Source organism: Oratosquilla oratoria, chromosome 42 (assembly GCF_046742065.1).
Source record: "Oratosquilla oratoria isolate Oo_2021 chromosome 42, ASM4674206v1, whole genome shotgun sequence".
NCBI classification, from domain to species: domain Eukaryota; kingdom Metazoa; phylum Arthropoda; class Malacostraca; order Stomatopoda; family Squillidae; genus Oratosquilla; species Oratosquilla oratoria.
This window is the reverse complement of record NC_134818.1, coordinates 34,437,564-34,455,254: the sequence shown is the minus strand read 5'-3', so window position 1 is coordinate 34,455,254 and position 17,691 is coordinate 34,437,564. Positions and strand designations below refer to the sequence as shown.

Sequence of the window (17,691 nt, the reverse complement as noted above, 5' to 3'; positions counted from 1 at the left end):
CTTGTGTCCTCTTGTTTTTCTTCTGTACCTTTTACCTTTTCTTCTCTACTTGTCTCACCTTCCCTTCCTCTCTACTTCTTTTCAAATTATTTTTTTATTACTTTTAAAATTTTATGTCATTCTCCTCTCTCCATTTTACATCTGTTCTCATTTTTGCCTCCTTCATTTTATGATTTGCTTCTCTTATTTTATCCTTGTACCTCTCATGTGTTTCTCATCTTATTTTGCTACCAGTCCATGAATGCTCACTTCTTCTCTTCACCATCCCACCAGTTGCTACCCTTCCTTCTATTCCCTTCCATCCCCCTTGTTCTACATACCATCTTTGCACACTTTGTCGTTCCCTCATTGAAACACCCCCATTCCTCTTCCACTCCTACCTCTACTCTATCCTCCACCACCTCCCACACTTCTCCTTGTACTCCTGCTTATTTTCCTTCCCATTTAAACAGTTTACTCTAAGCACCTCCTTATCTTCTGTCCTTTTCCTCCTCCATCTATCCTCCACTCTCAACTTACCTTCCACCAAAATATAATCTGATATTTCCCCACTATCTCCCCAAGAACAGACATCCAAAACTTTTCCTACTCTTCTCCTGCATACCACTACATAGTCCATTAAATCCTTATCAACCACCCTTCCATCCACCCTCTCCCATGTGTATTTATGCTTGACTTTTTCCCTAAATACTGTGTTGGCAATCATTAACTCTTTCTAAACACATCTCCACTATGATTTTTACCTGACACTCCAAACTTCCCAACCACTCTCTATTGCTGCATCTCCTACTCTAGCACCGAGATCTCGCAACACCACTACATTGACATTCCTCCCAAAAATCTATGCATTAATTTATATCTATCCAAAATGCCTCCCTTTCCTCTACACTCTTCTCACTACCAGGCCAATGTGCACTTACACAGACACTTATCTCCATTCCCAGTTTCACCTTCATCCACATTAACTTTGAAGAAACTTCCACTCCACCACACATTTACCTATCTTTTCACTTACTATTATAGCCACCCCTTCCCTCCCTCCCTCATGACACCCTCTTTACTATACTCCCAAACTCAAACTCACCCATCCCTTTCAACTTCATTTCACTTAATGCCAACACATCCATCTTTCTTCTCACGAACATACTGCCTATCTCTTCCCGTTTACTCTCTTCTGTACCACACCCACATAAATTAATACACCCAAACCTTTGGCTTCTGATTGGAAAACCCCTCCTAGACCCTATAATGCCTCTCCTTCTTGTAGGAATGTACAAATTAGGGTTAGAGAGAGCAGGATGCCTAGCCCATTACTCAGTCCCATTTTAGCCACCTCTTACAACTGGAGCAAGAAAACTGTTGCAGTATTCTTTCTTTCCCCTACCACAGGGTGAAAGATGGCAAAAATGGTAATATATATTCTGAGAAGTGGTCCAGGACAGTATTAAGAGTGGGGAGAGAGCATAATGGAGGGACAGTCGCATTAAAATAAAGTAGCATCATTTATCTATGAAAAGATAATTCCTCTATCACAGACAAAATTATGTGTGGCTCTGGTCTGCAGGGGCACCCCATATAGACCCTAAAGTATCAACTGCAGGCTTGGGGATCGGTGCCACCTGCGTAGAGCCGGTGGCCAGGGCTGGTTGCCGCCGTTTGGCCATGACGTAGACGCTGCGGCCACCACCCAGCACTTCTAAGCTACCAGAAGAGGCTGAATGACTGCATTGTGAACAGCTGCCCAGGATGTAACACTTCACCCCATACCATACAACACATAATGGAAGACTGCATTATACACAATCATACATGCAAACAACACAACATACACTCTTATAAAGGATTTGTGGGAAAACCCAGTTTCGGCTGTGGCATTCCTTGGGAAGACGGGACTGCTCGGACAGACAGTCTAGGGAACAACAACAACAACTGCAGGCTACTGAGCAGATTTTACTGTACAATAGCACATAGCCAATAACCCAGATGGGGATTTCTTTTTTTTTAATAAACACATATACAATAAAACAAGTATGTCACTGGCCTGAGCATGCCATTTCAGTCATTCCCCCAATCCACTATCATTCCATAGTACAATGATAACCTTTCTCCACAACATGGTATATCTTACATTTGGTTAAATAAGATTGATTACATATATTTACCCCATTAGGGACAACAAAAATTACATGGTCCTCATCAAGATATATCAATCTAATTTAGAAATTAAATTATGCTATTATTGCTTCAACATTTTGTTACTGAAAAACACACATATTATATATATATATATATATATATATATGCAAAATAACCACAGGAGAAGGGAAACTTGTATCACGGTGATGTGATTGCTTGCATATATATATACATATATATATATATATATATACATATATATATATATGTATATATATATATATATATATCAGAAAAATATAGTTGATTTCAAACTTCCACATACACACCATGCAACTTCTGTAGATTTCTACATAACCACAATTTAGTGAAACTGTGTGTTATGGATCTATATTTTGATCTTTTTTTTTCTGATGGTCTAGTAATGATAATTTATTCATTCCCTGTCCTGATGCCCTCTGAGCACCTACAATCCACTCTATCAAATGCTTTCTACCATAAATATTGATGTACCAATTTTGCATTGAAAGCAATTTCATTGGAAGAAATGGATCTCTTAATTTAAGAGAAAAAAATAACAAGCAAGAGAGAAAATTAACAAAATAAAACCAAAACATAGAAATTAATGGTAATTGAAAGCCTCCCAAATTTAAAAATCACTACAAGATTGTTCTAAAAAAATGCAAGTATTGACATATAACATGTCTCAAATAATGTGGAGGCAAACTATAGGGGAGTACAATACACAAGTGACAAGTAATTTAAGCCCTGTCCTGTGGGAAGTATTTGGTGCCAATAATACAGCTCATATTCTTAGACCTTGCATGTCCTTGCCTCCATCATTGTACTTATGGTATAATTTTGTGTTGGGACAAGTAATCAAACTACTCAAAAATCAATCGACAATACTTCAACCTAAATCTTCAAATCATCTAACCCTACAGGCAACGTATAAGCAGTAGTAGTGACGAAATTACGTTAAGCCTTTGTTTTTATCATCAGTTTCGCTCTTCATCAAGTACACGATTGCTTGAGACTTAAATACAACCCTGATCTGACTTATATTTTGAATTTTAAATCTGAAGCCATGAGCAGTGTCCTAAGTGCATAATGTAAAGGTGACAAGAGGATGGACTGGCATGGGGAAGGGATGGGTTATTTTCCCTTTTACCAGCCGTTGTTTATTGTCAAGGTCAATCAAATCTGAACTCGTCATCCTGTCTATAGTAAAGCCTTGGTCAATTTTCCAGTAGCCTTAAACAGTGCCACCTCTTGGCGCCTACAGTCCAGAGTGCCATCTCGGACTGTAGTTTGTTGTGACTTGGGACATGACAAGTGTTGCCATAATACTTACAAATGCGAGGCAACGCACCGTGCTGAGATGGAGATGTGACAACAATGGAGGTAGCAACTAGGCCGAAGAGAGGTGATACATTTTTAGGAGTATCAGAAATAAATTGTTACATAGTTAGAAGGTAGATATATTTATTTGAAATTGAAATAATAAATTTAGATAATTTATCACATCAATAAGTTTGCTTTAACTCTGTCACAACATTCTAAAGTTAGAACCCTAATGTTCCGCGCCTGAAGTAAAAAGGTATCGCTGGTTAGGACAACTCTCCTATTTACTACAAAGAAAGCGATAACCATAATGTCATAGAGCAATTATATATGCGACCTGCATAAAGTATTCACACAATAAGCATCCACATTTAAATAAAATGTTTATATTTTTACTTCATGCCGTGATGACAGTATTTTCGTCATTACTTATACAGGCAGTTTACATGGCAATAGGCTGTAAGTGGGGGTAAACTATACAACCATTAAGGACAAAAGAGTAGAAAAGGTGGGGCATGTACATATGAATTAGTGAAGGTGCATGACCTTACTTTTATCACTCTACCTCACCACAGTCAGGTCAGTTTCAAGGGTGTGCTCCTTAATGATTAAATCGGTTGATAATATTTCACATTTAAAATACCCATAACTCATATTTATATTCTTTGTATTTGTGCCTAATATTTAACATGATCCAATCATGTTTCACGCAGATTCGAATACTCCTGTGCCTCGCTACATTCTTAGCCCAAGAACAATCAATATGGTTATTACTAAATCCTTAGTTGTGGAATAAAGCAATAATTGGGGGAGGGGAGTTCTCACACCATATTTATGTTGAGAAATCCTTATTTTCATTTTTTCTTTTTGCCCACGGGGGGGGGGGGGGCAGCTTGCGTCTAGCTATCTGTCCAACAATCTCCATCGACAGTATATTCACCTAACTGTAATATATAAGAAAGTACCAACTTTATCATACCTAGCCTCAAGTTCATGTATGGTTCGAACTTGGACTTTATCATAATTTTCTAATCAACATAGAATTGAATTAATGTATTGTTCCAGTTCGGGATACATCGCCTTCTAAGCTGTGTTAAGTACTCATGCATCCGCATGGAAAACTGCACTTCTTCACATCCTTAAGACGTGTAGTCTTTCTCAATTTGTTTTCGTGACCTATAAAGACCTGGTGGAATGGGCGTGGGGATGGGGGGTGAGGTAGTATGTGTGAGCAAAATTTGACGCAGCCCGAAGGGATTTCTCCCCGTCTTCTCCTTTTATGCAATGGGGGAACGGAGAGGGGGAGTCGCCGATTTAATGAAGCGGCCTTGCTGTGGATGTGCTGTGTCTTGCGACACTGCTTCTGACCAAGGGCAGTGGACAAGGTGCAGTGATGACCCGTCATCCAGGAGGTGCTAAGATGAGAGAGAGGGCGGAGGGGTGTGGAGTGTATTCAGGGATGGAATGGGTGGGAATGATTTTATGCCTTTTCCTTTTTGGCTACCTCCCTTGTAAGGGGGAAAAAGCCTTGGTATATGTATGTATTTATAAAGACCTCCCATTCCTCACCAAAAGGTTTCTTCTGTCAATGTGGTGTATCCCCTTTAGCGACCTGAATACTGTAATCAAGTCACCTCTTCCTCTTCAATCTTTCAATGCTGGCTTGTCTAGTGCATATGTCTCCTCATATGGTTTACCTGCCAGTTTGGTTGTTGATCTTTGCATTGTGTCCATCTTAAATACTTCACTTTGTGTGGGGACCATACCGCTGATGCATAGGCTACTCTTGGACGTATCAAATCTTATTTGCCCGCGCGCGTGTGTGATTCACCATGGTCTTGAATCACGTGTTGGACTCGTGATCGACAGTTTTTAACTCTCCTGGAAGAGCTCAGAGCTCGTATATGACCGATCTATGGGTAATGCTGTGACCTTACACGCACATACATCCAACTCCAAGCCCACGAGAGTTGGAGTGACGACCCGCAGTGCAGTGATACTGAAATTATTTCAGCCCTGGGCGGAATTCGAAATCGGACCGCTGTAGCAGCGGTCGTGAACGCGCGCACGCGCGTGTGTGTGTATTTACCTAGTTGTCTTTTACGAGAAGGGGTAGCTATGCTCATGGTGTCCCGTCTTCATACCTCGTTTTATCTACTTTTTTAAATTCGTGTATTGTTTTTGCACACACCACTTTCTCATCTAACTTGTTCCAAACATCTATTACCCTGAGGGGAAAGCTGTTCTTTTTCAGATCTTTTCTATAACATTCTTGATTTTCTTTCCATGCCCTATTGTATCTCTACTATCCCATCTTATTAGATCCTCTCTATCAATAGTTTCTATGCCTTTCATGATTCTATAGATAGTTATCAAGTCTCCTCTCTCTTCTCTTACCTGGTTCTCTTACCTGGTGGGCTTCCCATCCACACACAACTTATGATGTAGGCAAGGAAGCCGCACTCTGCTGATACGCCAGCCCATAATTCTACACATGACATTTATATATTAATTGCTACTGGCTGGATATTGTATCATAAGCAGCAACATTGTATGGAACTGTAACTCAAGTTTAGCTAGTCTCCCTTCATATGATAGTTCTGAGTGTTGGTGACAATTTCGTAATTGCTCTGTATTCTTTCAAGTTTTGTTATACATTTTTTTTGTACTTGGTGACCACGTCGTCGCTGCATATTCCAATCTTGGTCTTATCAAAGTGACTAGTATTTTCTTCACCATTTCTTCGTCCAGGTGTGTAAATGCCACTTTGATTGTTATTATTGAATTATAAGTTTCTCAAAAAATTTTGTTTATATGTTTCTCCGGGGACATATTATTCATAATGACTTCCAGGTCCTTTTCATTTTCTACTTTTTTAATTTCTTCTTCTCCCAATTTATATGATCTCACTGTTTTGTTTTTTTTCCAAATTCCATTATACTACACTTCTTAATATTGAATTCCATCTCCCACTTCCTACTCCATTCCCATACTTTATTGAGATCACTCTGTAGTGACCCACTATCTTCTAGTGTTCACTTTTTTCAACAATTTTGCATCGTCCGCAAAGATGAAAAGCAAAAATACCATATATATATATATATATATATATATATATATATATATATATATATATATATAATATATATATATATATATATATATATATATATATATATATATATATATATATGGTATTTTTGCTTTTCATCTTTTCATTTTCACTTTTTACTTTGAATAATTTGGAAGCTCGCTGGCTGAGCGGGTTAGGGCGTCGTTACTTGCGGCGAAGGTCAAGGTGAGGGCGGTTTGAATCCTGCCACCGGCGAAGTTGTACCAAGGGCATTGCTCATTAAATTTCATGCTACAGAGTCCTCTGTTAGGGGCACCGTCTTAGCCTCCGGATAGGGGGGGAGTGTGTGACGTTAAACCATGTCACTTTGATTAAATATTTTTTCAATTAACTTACCTCGTTATTTATTTCCGCATATTCTTTCTTTAAGGCACTCATTTCTTTGTAGGTTTCGTTGTATTCCATAATCTCTTGATTTCATGATCTCATCTCCTTTTCTATATCTATGATTCTACTCAGTGTCCTGTCATATTTATCAAATCCAGAAAAAAAATTCTTTCTCATACCTTAAAACACCCAATAGAGTGTGTGTGTGTGTGTGTGTGTGTGTGTGTGTGTGTGTGTGTGTGTGTGTGTGTGTGTGTGTGTGTGTGTGTGTGTGTGTGTGTGTGTGTGTGTGTGATTCACCACCATGGTCTTTGGATCACAGGTTGGACTCGTGATCGACAGCTATTTCCCTTTCGGAAGAGAGCTCAGAGCTCGTATATGATCGATCTATGGATAATGCTGTGATCTTACACGCACACACACACCCAACTCCCCGCCCACGAGAGTTGGAGTAACAATCCGCAGCGCAGCGGTACTTAAATGATTTCAGCCCTGGGCGTGATTCGTGAGTGTAAGGGTGTGTTAGTATACCGTATTCGGACAAAACATCCCGATATATTTTACTCGTGGTGGTGATGTGATAGTTAGGACTGGTGATGTGATGTGATGTTGTGGTGGTGCTGTGCTGGTGGTGGGGCTGTGCTGGTGGTGCTGTGCTGGTGGTGGTGATGTGCTGGTGGTGGTGATGTGCTGGTGGTGGTGATGTGCTGGTGGTGATGATGCTGGTGGTGATGCTGATGACAGTGATGTGATGATGAAGATGGTGATGATTATGATGATGATGATGATTATGATGATGATGATGATGATGATGATGATGATGATGATGATGATGGTGGTGGTGGTGATGATGATGATGATGATGATGATGATGATGATGATGATGATGATGATGATGATGATGATGATGATGATGATGATGATGATGGTGGTGGTGGTGGTGGTGATGGTGGCTGTGATGATAATTATGACGATGGTGAAATGTTGGTAATGTGGTGGTAATGTGATGGTGGTGGTAGTGATGAGGTGATGGTAGTAATTTGGTGGTGGTGATGTTTATGGCTATGGTGATGGTGATGGTGATGTGGTGATGGTTATGGTGATGGTGATGTGCTGGGGGTGATGTGCCGGTGGCGGTGATGTGATAGATATATTGATAAGCTTTAGAACCAAGTGGTTAATACGTAGTTAATACGCGTTATTCTTTTCTACATATCTATGATATACCTTTATTGGTAACCAAACTGAGTGAATGTATTAAGAAATGTAGGAAAATGTGGCACATTTTTCAGCATAGGACAAAATGGCACACAGAAATATCTGCATGTTTTGGCATGAATTTCAGTAATTATAGGTATTAACTGGGTTTCGAAATATTTCGCCACCATAAAACTACACTAAGAATCGGAACCTTTCGAACATTTCGTAATTATTTTTCCTACATTCACCATATTGACTAGGCCGGTTCCAAAGTGTTAGCCAAAACTAAAGATTTCTTTGAAAGGAATGTCATTGAATCATGTTTAATTTCTGGCACTTATAGGAAAAACGTGAACATGAGTTATGGACAAATGTGACAAAATATTAACAGAGTTATGAGACAATTCCCCACAGACTAATACGTGTGGAAGTCAGAGACGCGGGGAGTCATGTCAGGTCGCCCCTCCATGTAACCTTCCCTGCTGTGAAGTATGTTTATAAGCAGTTTTTTTCTATATCTATGTAGAGTTTGTCTGAAGTAATATACGAAAGATCTTACCGTCTACGACTCTACGCTAACGATAGCAAGTCTTCTTGGTGCAGGTTTGAGGTATCAGATTAGTGGACTCTAGTGGGCTCTTGGGACACTGCTACGTACTTCATAACTTTTCGCCATAGAAATCATCAAAAGCAATAAGGGAGGTACTAAACTGTGTTACAGTGGATACATGTATGCCAAGCAATGGTCGAGAGCTAAAAAGATTCGATGGAGATACGTAAAGCGAACACTATCATGTAAAAGTGCATTAATAACTTCTCTTGCAAGTGGAAATGCAATACTTATAATGGAACACAATCACGATGGTGACGAAAGTGCTATTAAGACAGCAACATGTAAATCTAAAATGAAAACATTAACGAAAAACACTCAAGATAAACCTGGTCAAATACACGCCCAGACTGCCTTAACCATGGAAACTGAAGCTCTGGCTCACTTCGCATCCCAAGAACATTGTAAAAGATTCATTCGGCATCACCAACGCGCCAGTCAACCTCGTGTCCCTGCTTCTTTACAGGAACTTATTATCTGAAATGAATGGGTCTCAACTGGTGGACCAGAACCACAACCATTCCTGATATATGACAATGGTCCAGACAGTGACAACCATACTAATGCTTTTGCTAGTGCACAGACTGCGAACGTTAGCGAGATCAGACATCTGGATGATGGAACGGAAATTTTGCAATTGCTCCTCCTATGTTCACACAGTGGTATGTCATTCGTGTTCCTCTCAGAGACACTGCTGTCTCCGTTGTTTATGCATTCTTGTAATACAAGACCCAAGATGATGGTGATGATTAATAAAATTATTTACGATCATTATTCTACTAGGTTGGTTGTTCACAGTCACCCAACGATATGGCGTGCGATCAAGTGGATCCAAGCTGACCATGTTGTTGTAGCTACTCAGATGCTGCAAGAATCTCGCGGTGAGCCTCCTAGGAAACGCCAGATAAGGGTCTACAAGACTCTACAGACACGGATGAAGAACCTCTGCCTAGACCGCCGGGTTGGTCATAAATCTATTAATTAAGGAGTTTCTACAGGGAGATGGTTACAACATTCGCTGGACATCTTAATCAGCATAACAAAAACCTTAAAAAGTTATTTAATGTAATTTTTTAAATTGAAATGTTAAGCAAGATAACAAGTAATGAAACTAGATTTTAACACATTTTAGCTTATTATACTGAAAAAATGTGGCATAATAAAGAAATTACATTGTAATACATTTTTACCTTATTCTACTGTGCCATTTTTTCCTATGCTGAAAAATGTGCTTCTCATTCCTGTGCCATTTTCCCGATAAGCGTATTAAGGGGTGTTTCGTCGGGGGTGGGTGGTTGTCCGGGTGTGTTATCTTCTACATTCTTAGTATACAGGACATGAGATGCCCTCGTTAGTTTCCGTCTTATTTTCCCCCATATATATACCATCCTTATGCCGGCCATACACTATCATGTACACCTGACAGGTACGCTTGAAAAGTTACGCCTGTCAGGTATGCCATGGATTCTCGAGAAGATGAGTTGTACTTTCTCTCCTTATTATCTCAGGCGACCTGACAACTGATCGAATTTTCATCAGTTGTCAGGTCGCCTGAGAGGCTAGTTTTTCCCGCCATACACTATCAGGTATACCTGACAGGCGTGACTGTTCAGGCGTACCTGTCAGGTGTACATGATAGTGTATGGACCTTAGTTCAAAGTCATTCATGACTCCAGCTTGGGTTATATCATCTTCCAAGATATTACAAGAAGTGTTGCAAACCGGGATGTTTTGACGGGAGGCGTTTTGTCATGGTATGTTCTGTCCGCGGGTGTTTTGTCCTACACTCGTGGCAATCCATCCAGGCAAGTCAGCGTGGCCCGACGGCGAATTACTGGCCTAACCCAACCCAATGCAATGCGGGATAATCATGCACCACGGGGACTTGCCCACGCAATATATATATATATATATATATATATATATATATATATATATATATATATATATATATATATATATATACGGCTTCGGGCCGCTTGTAAAACCAGTTCTGACCTAAACGATAAAGGACAAGGACTCACTAACCCACTTTCCTTCTTCACGTAGTGGACATCCCCCACAAAACAAGATATCTCTGTCGTTTTTGTCCACTCCCTTCAGTGACCTGAACTTCGCGATCACGTTACCTCTTTTTCTTCTTTCTTCTGCCGATCGCAGATCAAGAGCTTCATTTGCAAGACTGAACCAACTGCTCTTTGTAATCTTTCGAACTTTGGACGGAGATCATACCGTTGCTGCATATTGTAATCTAGGGCGGGTAAGGCATTCTTTTTTAATTTTTGTCTTGTCTATCTGGTGTAAAACCATGTTTGTCGTCAATCTGTTTGTCTCGCCCACAATCTTGATGATATTTTTGTCGGAGATGAGTTATCCATGACTAATATTCCCAGATCCTTTCATTTGATTTTTGTAACCGCCTTACGTTGGCGATCATTTAGTAACCCAGTAACCGTTTTTTTTTTTTTTTTTTTTTTTAATAATTTCTAATACTTTACATTTTTACGTTCAGGCTCATTTTCCATATTTAGATAAACATGCTGTCTAGCTTTTTTTTGTAAGAATTTGCAGCCTTCTTCATCTTTATTTCTTATCAAATCTGCATCGTCTGCAAACGTGCTAAATGTAGCCTGTATCTTCTGCCATGTCGTTTGCGTAGATCAAGAATATAATGGAAACCAGAACAGCCTCGATCCTGACATTCTATACTTTATTACTTTTCCCGTGGACCGGTCTTCCATGAACTGTTTCATCATTTGCACAAATCCTGGTTACAGTGGAAGTATTCACATACCTAGAACCCATTTCTATCACCGATAACATTATTTTTGCTCGTGAAACACAGGAGCGTCAATGTGTGTATGTGTGTGTGTGTATTTACCTAGTTGTATTTTGCGGGAAGAGGAGCTATGCTCGCAGTGTCTAGTTTGCTTTTAAACTCATGAATGGTTTTTGCGCATACTATTTCATTATCCAGTTTGTTCCAAGTGTCCAAAACTCTATGTGGAAAACTGTTTTTCTTCAGTTCTCTTCTATAGCTATGTTTTTTGATTTTCTTTCCATGTCCTCTTGTGTTTCTCTTGTCCCAGTAAAGTAAGTCCTCTCTATCAAGTATCTCTGTGCCTTTCATGATTCTGTAGATGGTCAATAGGTCACCTCTCTCTCTTCTTTGCTCCAGTGTCGGTAACTCCAGTTTAGCCAATCTCTCCTCGTATGATAGGTTTGCAAGTGCAGGTGCCATTTTTGTAGCTGCTCTCTGGATTCTTTCTATTTTCTTTATATTCTTTTTGGTACTGGGGGACCACAATGTCGCCGCATACTCTAGTCTAGGCCTTATCAATGTAACCAATATTTTTTTTTATCATGTCTTCGTCCAAGTATGCAAATGCCATTTTTATTGATCTTAGCAAGTTGTAAGTCTCCCCGACAATTTTGTTAATCTGTTTATCATAGGACAAGTCGTTTGTGATAATTACTCCCAAGTCTTTTTCGAATCCTACTTTCTTTACTTCCTTGGTTCCAATTGTATATTTTCCTGATATTGTGTTTTTGCTTTTTCCAAACTCCATTATGCTACACTTCTTAGTGTAGCATAATGGAGTTTGTGTGTGTGTGTGTGTGTGTGTGTGTGTGTGTGTGTGTGTGTGTATGATTCACCATGGTCTTGGATCACGTGTTGGACTCGCGACCGACAGCTATTTCCTTCTCGGAAGAGGGTTCATATATGACCGACGATCTATGGGTGATGCAGTGACCTTACACGCACACACTCACATAACTCCCCGCCCACGAGAGTTGGGTGTGTGTGTGCGTGTAAGGTCACAGCACTACCCATAGATTGGTCATATATGAGCTCTGAACTCTCTTCCGGGAGGGAAATAGCTGTCGATCGCGAGTCCAACACTTGATCCAAGACCATGGTGAATCACACACACACACGTGTGTGTGATTCACCTTGGTGAATCACATAAGTGTGTGTGTGTGTGTGTGTGTGTGTTTCACATGTATCAAGCAAGCTTACGAGAACCCCAACCTATTTTCGCAATTATCAGGCGGGCATTTTATGTATTCATTTGTATCTATTTATGTTTTATTTACTTATTTATTTGTCTAAAATAAATCGCATGAGTTGAGTTGGCACAATGAACGAAAACCACGTGGGGTCCAATGCCTGAGCTAATATTTTGTGATAAGTAAATCCTCTTATCTTTTCCCAGTTTTTGAATATATCCTTGTTTGGCACCTGGGCACACCAGTGATACCACCACCACATGATCTTACCAAGTCTTGAAGCACATCACGAGGTCCATGTCTCGCGTCCATACCTCCACTAATTGGCCTCGAACGTGTTACTGAAAGAAAAGCATAATAGCTGTCGATCACGAGTCCAACACGTGATCCAAGACCATGGTGAATCACACACATTGACACTCCTGTGTTTCACGAGCGAAAATAAATTGATCGGCGGCAACCCCTCTCACAGTTGTGATTCGTTATCATTTATTATCGGTGATAGAAATGGGTTCTAGGTATGTGATTACTACTGCTGTAACCAGGTACAGTATAATAATGATAATGATAATAATAATAATAATAATAATTACAATAATAATAATGATAATAATGATAATGATAATAATAATAATAATAATAATTACAATAATAATAATGATAATAATAGTAATAATAATAATAATAATAATAATAATAATAATAATAATAGGTTTATTGAAATAGCAGTGATACACTAACAATAATACAATACAGTAATTATATGAGTAATACGCCTAGTCTAAGTTTTACAGTGATACGCTGATAATAATGCAATACAGTAATTATATGACATGCCTAGTCTAGTTTTATAATGAGTTTATTGTGCGAACAATGGATGGAATAGCACTGTTCTTGTATCGGTCAGTCCTCGGTGCTCTGATGGGTTGGATCTTGTTGGAATGTCGTGTGGCGTGGCGGGCGGTTGTGGCGTCAGGTGGGAGGAAGTGACGGTGACGTGGGTGGAACATTAGGTCCTGTCCAAACTTCCTTAGTGCCTCACTGTGCTTGTCTGACACTCTTGGCAGGCTAAGGGTGGTGAGGGCGTGCTCGTATCCCTCATACTGACCACCCAAGATAATTCTGCACGCTCTCTTTTGTAATCCTCTGTTTGATGTTGAGTGATGATGACCAGGCCGGGGAGGCGTACATGAGGTTGGGGAGTACGAAAGTGGTGTAGACTCGAAACTGAATGTGAGGATGAAGACCGTGAATGAATCTGGAGGAACCAGATATCACAGGGAGCATTTGATGATCAGCGGCAGAGAAAGGAAAGATGGGTGACCTGGCCTTCCATGAGAACGTCTCACAGAAAAAATAATAATAATAATAATAATAATGTGAGGATGAGGAAGCTGAAGGAAGCTGGAGGAACCAGACTTTCGTAGCGTTGTTGTTTGTGCTCAAGACAATTGTGGTGGTGATGACAGTTGCGATAGTAGTACTGGTGGTAGGCACGGCGGTACTAGTGGTGGATATAGTGGTACTGGTGGTGACAGTTGCGATAGTAGTACTGGTCCCTGACATGGTGGTACTGGTGCGTTTTCATGCTTAGGCCTAGGTAGATACGTAAACGAATTCATCTCTCCTGCATGGTATTGCACTTTACAATTTTTATTTGATTTTATGTATCTATTTTCATTATTATTATTATTATTATTATTATTGTTATTATTATTATTATTATTATTATTATTATTATTATTATTATTATTGTTATTATTGGTTGTTTTTGCATGTAGGAGCGAGATGCTAAACATCTCTAGGAATCGGGGAGAAATATACAATGCCCCCAGAATAGAATATTCTGTATTCATACATGTCAACAAAACCACCTATGGTTCTCCTTATTTCGAATTCAATTTTTTTTTTCGCCGTCGCATTGAAAAAGTTCAGATCTTTTATATTTGCTTATCGAATGAGATCACGTCCGACACAAGCGAGAGATAACAACGACCTTCTTGCAGCGCAAGGTCAGTTCCACGCCTTGATAGGAAAAGCTGGTCAAAGGCACTATTCCCCGGCCTCCCCAGACTCCAACATTATTTTTTTCTATTTACATTATATATGCATACATATATATGTATATGTATGTATGTATATATATATATGTATATATATATATATATATATATATATATATATATATATACATATATATATATATATATATATATATATATATATATATATATATATATATATATATATATATATATACATATAATTGGCCGTGTTTACCATAACGACAGTACTCCCAACATAGCCATCCCAGAATCTACACTCCGTATTGCACAAAAGATGTACCCTTTATCTGCCCACGCGGAGAAAAATACCAAGTTGATGGAGTCGCTATGTGTTCTCCGCTTGGAGTCCTATTTGCAAACTTTTATATGGACTGTATTGAGGAAGAAGTGTTTAATAAAATAAAAAAAAACTAAAATCTACTGCCGCTACACTGATGACATCTTCATAGAAACTACGTGTGGTGAAGATATTGAAGTATTGAAAAATTGCCTCCAAGACTCCTTTGGGTTAACTTTTACAGTCGAAAACAGCATAGATGCCATTTTTAGATATATTCGTTATACAAAAACAAGATCATTTCACGACTAGTGTACACGTAAAACCCACAAACACCGGACACGGTTTATACGGAAAAGGCGAGTGCATCGAGTGCTGGATTGATGTCGTTAAGTAGACGTCATCCGTTGTCTTCCCGGACAGGATGACGTCAGTAGCACCTTTTGAGTCTGTGTGGATCACGACTGGCCCCTGCCCGGCAGAGAGAGCAGTTCGGGGCCTTGGAGATGGCAGCAAGCTCCGTTTGAAGAGTAGTTTCCGTCACTCACTCTCCATAGCGCGGTCATCCTATTGGCGCTTGTAAAAGCCGCGCCACACCTTCCCGTGAAGGGGTCCACAGAGTCGTCCGTGTATAACGGCAGGCTCGCTAGTGGGGTGATGGACCTTATAGGCCTCAAGGACCATGGATCGCAGCCGTGCCGGGTCGTAATCAGCCTTCCTTCCATTGAGGTGGAAAAGTCTAAAACTGGCGCAGAGAGATCGCCACGAGGGAGGGAGGCATACTTCGGATGAGGGCCGTCTAGAGCACGTCGCCAAACAAATTCTCGGAATTCAAAGGCGCGGATCGCATTCACCGCACGGGCCCTCCACGAGAGACCAGTGGTGTCTCCCGGGGATTCTAGGGCAGTGGTTCTCAAACTTTACCATGCCAAGGACCCCCCCAGATATTTAAGTCCCATCCGAGGACCCCCAGCCAATCAAAAGTTATTATTACCATACCAAGATACCCATTACATGATTATAATGCAGTAAATTTACTATTTGCATATTCCTACACAAAGAAAGTATAAAAATAAGCATTTAAAATATTTTCAAAATTTTGTCGATTTTCGGTTTAAAAACATTTCCATCTTCAGTTCACACTTTCTGTAAGCATAGAATAAAGCTTGAATGAATATAAATATTAATTAGAAAGAAACAAATGAAATATTATGACATATAAAAATGTAATAGAGAAGTGCTGGCTGATTGCACAACAAAATATCGATATCACCGACACTATAATGACAGAATCAGTTTTGTATATTTTTATAATTATATAGTTTTTTCTGGATTTTTTTTTTTTTTTTTTTTCATTGTGTCGCGGACCCCCTAGGACCTTCTCAGGGACCCCAGTTTGAGAACCACTGTTCTAGGGCACTCAGGAGGGAGGGTTTTACTTCACTCACCCTTGGACAGGTCAAAACTCGAACGAGAAGACATGTAGTTGATCTCTCCGTCCGTAGGTGAAGGGAAATAACCCCCACCTCCTGTCTAAGATTCACCACACTGGGTCATGGAGGGGACTCAATGACAGTGCGAAGATCCTGGTTTTGCACGACTTCGAGCTTGTCCTACGAACTGGGCCGGAGGGAGATGAAAGCCAAAGCGGCCTAGTCCACCTCCGAGCGTACCGCCGCTTGGATATAGCACATCCGGAGGACCTAGTACCGGCCCCTAGACGGGGAATTTCCATACGGATACATAAATACTTGAGTTGCTTTAGAAAGTGATATGACCCAAGCTCAAATAATACATGAATTAAAATCTAAATATGATAATTGGAAATCAAGGATGTACCGGTAGATTAAGTTGGAACTATACATGAATATGGCCAGGTATGAAAGAAATGGAGTGTATGAGACCCAACAAGCGTTGCTTTCCTGTATAATACAATAAAGTAAGCACACACACACACACACTTACATATACACACAACTCGGTGGCGCGGTTGGTATAGAACTAGAATGCCAGTACGGTGGTACCTGGTTCGAATCCTGCCCAGGGCTGAAATAGTTTCAGTATCGCTGCGCTTTGAGTCGTTTCTCCAACTCTCGTGGGCGGGAGTTGGGGATGTGTGTGCGTGTAAGGTCACAGCATTACCCATAGATCGGTCACACGAGCTCTGAGCTCTCTTCCGGGGGGGAAATAGTTGTCGATCACGAGTCCAACACGTGATCCAAAGGCCAAAGTGAATTACACACACACACACACAGAGTGGGGGGGGGGGGGGGCGAGACCCAACGAGCGTTGCTCCTTCCCTATATAATTAGGTAAATACTGGCAATGTCACCAAAAATGAAGGATAGCAGATGGGGCAAGTTACCGACTGGTTGCCGCCAGATGGGAATCGTTGGGGAGAAAAAGTAGCTTGCATGAGGACGGGAGAGGTGATGGTTCAGCATTCCTCAAGCGAGTCAGGAAATCTAGCGACATTCGGCATCTTTCCCCAAAGAATGTTTTTTTTTTCTTTTTCTTTTTTTCTGCAATCATATCCACAAACATAGAAATACAGTTAATAAAATGGCGAGCCTGACACAATAAAACA

The 17,691-nt window shown here is 40.1% G+C and overlaps 1 protein-coding gene across 1 annotated transcript in view; it reads right to left on the bottom strand.

The window, feature by feature from the left end:
• LOC143021736 (uncharacterized) overlaps positions 1-3,549 on the bottom strand; it is a 41,893-nt gene extending 38,344 nt beyond the window's left edge. Inside the window, exon 1 of the mRNA XM_076179423.1 lies at positions 3,491-3,549. The gene's annotated coding sequence lies outside the window, so the exon portion shown is untranslated. The remainder of the gene's footprint in view (positions 1-3,490) is intronic.
• Between the last annotated feature and the right edge of the window lie 14,142 nt (positions 3,550-17,691).